Source organism: Dipodomys ordii, unplaced genomic scaffold (genome assembly GCF_000151885.1).
Source record: "Dipodomys ordii isolate 6190 unplaced genomic scaffold, Dord_2.0 Scaffold22, whole genome shotgun sequence".
In the NCBI taxonomy this organism is placed as follows: Eukaryota; Metazoa; Chordata; class Mammalia; order Rodentia; family Heteromyidae; genus Dipodomys; species Dipodomys ordii.
This window is the reverse complement of record NW_012267238.1, coordinates 3425672-3429643: the sequence shown is the minus strand read 5'-3', so window position 1 is coordinate 3429643 and position 3972 is coordinate 3425672. Positions and strand designations below refer to the sequence as shown.

General features: G+C 46.0%; 1 long non-coding RNA gene across 1 annotated transcript in view; it reads right to left on the bottom strand.

Moving 5' to 3' along the window:
• LOC105984009 overlaps positions 1–1530 on the bottom strand; it is a 12396-nt gene extending 10866 nt beyond the window's left edge. Inside the window, exon 1 of the long non-coding RNA XR_001174974.1 lies at positions 1402–1530. This is a non-coding gene — a long non-coding RNA (uncharacterized LOC105984009). The remainder of the gene's footprint in view (positions 1–1401) is intronic.
• Between the last annotated feature and the right edge of the window lie 2442 nt (positions 1531–3972).

The following is a 3972-nucleotide window of genomic DNA, read 5'->3' as shown; positions in this document are numbered from 1 at the left end:
GACTTAGAAATTATGTAATCACTTAATCACAATCAAGAAAAAAAAGAACTTCGGGGAAGGGAGGGAGGGAGGGGATGGTAGGGGGAAAACAATGGAGGGGCTAACAATGTTCAAGAGGAAGTGTATTCATTACCTCACTCATGTAACTGTAACCCTCTGTATAGTATCTTTACAATAAAAAATTTAAAAAAAACAAAAAAAAAAGATACATAGATAGGTAGACTGACAGACAGACAGATGGATGGATTGTATCATTGAAAAATGATTCTTCCCTTTCAGCATTCTTCAAAATCAAGACAAATAGAACAGTACAGTAGTCACCAGTGTGACCATCTATAATTTGGAAACCTGATTTTCTATTACCTTTGTCTCAAATCTGGACAAACTCTTACAAATCTGCTGAAGTTAACGAATAGTGTCATAAAGTGAGGCCTGGACCCTTAGAAAAACATAAATCTAAAGATATTCACTGGGAGACCCCAAGATACAGATAGATCCCAGAGCAACAATGACCAACCAAACTTAGGTGCTATAGAAAGGATCTCCATAACTATTGCAACTAATGTATAAATTACCATCTTAATATGAATTGTTAAAATCTCAATTGCTTCAGAGAAAGAAATGGTGCATGTTTTCTCTTACATCCAGAAGCTAGACGTGGTAAATTATATAGGATTCTAGACATTCACAGTGAGACCAAAGGAGGAGATTTTTAGGATCCTGAGAAACACAGAAGATGCAATGCCTATATGCATCTGACCACATAAAATAATATTTATCGAAATGGGAAAAAAAAAAGTCCATTGCAGCCTAATCTAATTCAAAGAGCTCAATTAAAATATAGTAAGGAAAGGAGTAAAGCCAAGGTATGCACTTAAGAACTTCGAGCTATGGGCTGAGAGCATGGCCTAATTGATAGAACCCAAGCCCTTCAGGCCCTGAATTCAAACCTCATATCACCACCACCAAAAAGAAAAAGACAAAAAGTAGCTCATCTAGTCTGTATAGTCACTTAAATAAGGTCCCAACCAGTTCAGTACGTCAAAACCCTTCCAGCAGGAAAAAAAAAAATTTGTTAGTTGACCAAAACAAACGCAAGGACACATCCAAAGTCAGACAATTTATGGGGTCCCTATCGCGGTGACGTGATGGCCACGGCGCAGCTTACTCCTTCCCAAGCACAGAGTAGCGGGAGGACAAGCGGAAGGGGCGTGGCGCGAGGCGGCCAGAGGCGGCGGTCGGAGGAGGTTCCGCAGGCGTTTGACCGCGAGTGCCGCGAGGCATGCCGGAAAAGGCCTGTTCTCCCTGGTATTTCAGGCCCGGAAGTCTGCGTGCGGGCCCCCGCCTGCTCTCCCCACCCACTGCCTGCTCCTCGTCCTGCGTGCGTGGAACCTACGTTACCTTTCCCAGAGTACGGCTCATTCTTTGCGGCTGCGGCCTCCAGACGAACAGAAGATCCGCCCCAGCAGCCGCGACCCCGGGGGCGTCTGAAAACGGTGACGGAACGGCCTTGCTCAGGTCCGGTAGTAAAACCCGACCGAGTTTCGCTCAACTCCGGCAGCATCTTGGTTCCGGCAGCTTTCGCGACTCAATAAGTAGGGATCCTACTCCTCATCAGCATTCAGTGGTCACCTTCACCGCTATAATTAATTAGTCACCCTCCAAGGTCACACAATCGTATCTCACTTACTAAACGTATTTGTTGGTGTAACTTCCCATACTTGATTGAGTTCCTCCAGGAACTCAAATTCTATCGCAATTCTTTAGAGCTTCTATAACAGAACATGAATATGACCTGTCACCGCGACCTCAGAACTGATTAGACCTACGTGAACTTTTCTACCACTGAGCCACCTTCCTAGCCCCCTGTGTCTGGTTTTTAACTACCTTTTTGGAGTGGCCATTACGTTATGCGTTATGCTCATAGATCACATTGTTTTCCTTAGGAAGCCTGCTGGGGAGATACCAGTTTTACAGATAAGGATGTTTTAAGGGACATATTTGAAATCAATTAATTGAGCTGAGTTTTCAATTTGTCTAATTTGTATCGTTGGTTTTCCCTCTGACATGCCTTTTATAGTGATGATGTGACTGGGAATGTGACCTAGTGGTAGAGTGCTTGCCTTGCATGCATGAAGCCCTGGGTTCAATTCCTCAGTGCCACATAAACAGAAGAAAAGAAAAAGTGGCACTGTGTCTCAAGTGGTAGTGTGCAAAAGAAGCTCAAGAACAGTGCTCAGGCCCTGAGTTCAAGCCCTAAGCCTGGCAAAAAAGACAAAAAGAAATAGAGTGATGATGTCAGTATACATATTCATTTATTTACACCCAGTAAAGCTTTTTTTTTTTTTGTCAGACTTGGGCCTTGAACTCTGGGACTGAGTGCTGTCCCTCAGCTCTTCAGCTCAAGGCAAATGCTCTGCCACTAGAGCCACAGCACCACTTCTGGTTTTCTGGTGGTTTAGTAGAGATAAGTGTTTCTCAGACTTTCCTGCCCAGGCTGGCTTTGAACCACGATCATCAGATCTCAGCCTCCTGAATAGCTAGTATTACAGGCATGAGCCACCAGTGCCTGGCCATTAAAACATTTCGTTAGGACTCCCTGTGCCAGCTCTTTGATAGACTCCTGGGAGCACATAAATTAATATTACATGGTATCTGCCTGCCACTGGGCCCCTTCTGTGCGCCAAGACATTCACGAGCTTCAATTTAAAAAATAAAAAGGGAAGAAATGCCACACCACATACACTTGGTTGAAACTTCTGGAATGAAAGGTTCTGGACAGGAGTGGAGGCTGGCATAGACTCAAGCCCCAGGCATCTCCCAGCAGTTGGTGGAGAACTGGATTCCCTAGAGAAGACAATCTGGTCAGACTTAACCTGTTGTTCTCTGAGAAAGAGAAGTTCCAGTGTGACTGCTGCTCACCACAGTGACCCAGGGCCCAGTGGCAGGATGCCTGTACTGTGCCCTGACAAGTCCCACCTGGGAGAGCGTCTGTCCTGCCTCCAGGCCAGTTCAGGCCTGCCATTGTACACAACAACCCTTGTTTCCTCCTCTAACAAGCAGCTCAGTATCCAACCACCGTGGGAATCCAGTCCGAGAGGCACAATGGAGGGGAAGCTGCCGAAGCAAGCATTTGGAAAGGAGCAGAGATCACAGCAGGCAAAGCAGCCATGAAGATGTGTCTGCAAGGAGTCCTTAGCTGGGTTCAGCAAAGAGAGGCCGGCGCAGGTGAGCAGAGCACTTCCATAAAGCTGCCTGTGGTGGCTAGATGGCTTCTGATTTGTGGTGGCTAGATGGCTTCTGATTTGACATCGGCAACAGAATAAGGGGCTGCAAATTCAATGAATAGTCTCTGGCCAGAGAAACAAGGTCAAACGTTTAAGTTTCTGCACTTCCAGTGGTTCCTGGTATTTCCAGCTGAGTGGACATCTTTCTGTGACCAGTGGGTGTCACGCCACCTTATGCGGAGTCTGCGTGAGAGATCGCGTTGGACAAAGAGCTTCAAGGAAGCATGCCTACAGGAAGGGGGTGTTGGTTCAAGGCTTCCCATACACTTGGCTGCACCTTTATAGCCTCTACCTTTATTCTTACTATATTCTTCTTGGCTGTACATTCGTTGCCTTTATTCTCGTTTTGGCTATTTTTCTATTGATCCTCGAACAGAGCATGTTGTATTTTTCCAGTCCAATAGAAACGGCTTCTCTAAGTAATAAAGACTAAGGCCAAAGATTAAATGTGGGCAATGCCCCAATCAATCTATCATCTGATGTGACGCTGCCTCTAGAAACTCCTACAACTGGGGCTGGGAAGGTAGCTCAGTGGTAGAGTGCTTGCCTTGCATGCCTGAGGTCCTGGGTTCGATTCCTCAGCACCACATAAGCAAAAAGAAAAAAGCCGGAAGTGGCTCTGTGGCTCAAGTGGTAGAGCACTAGCCTTGAGCTGAAGAGCTGAGGGACAGCGCCCAGGCCCAGA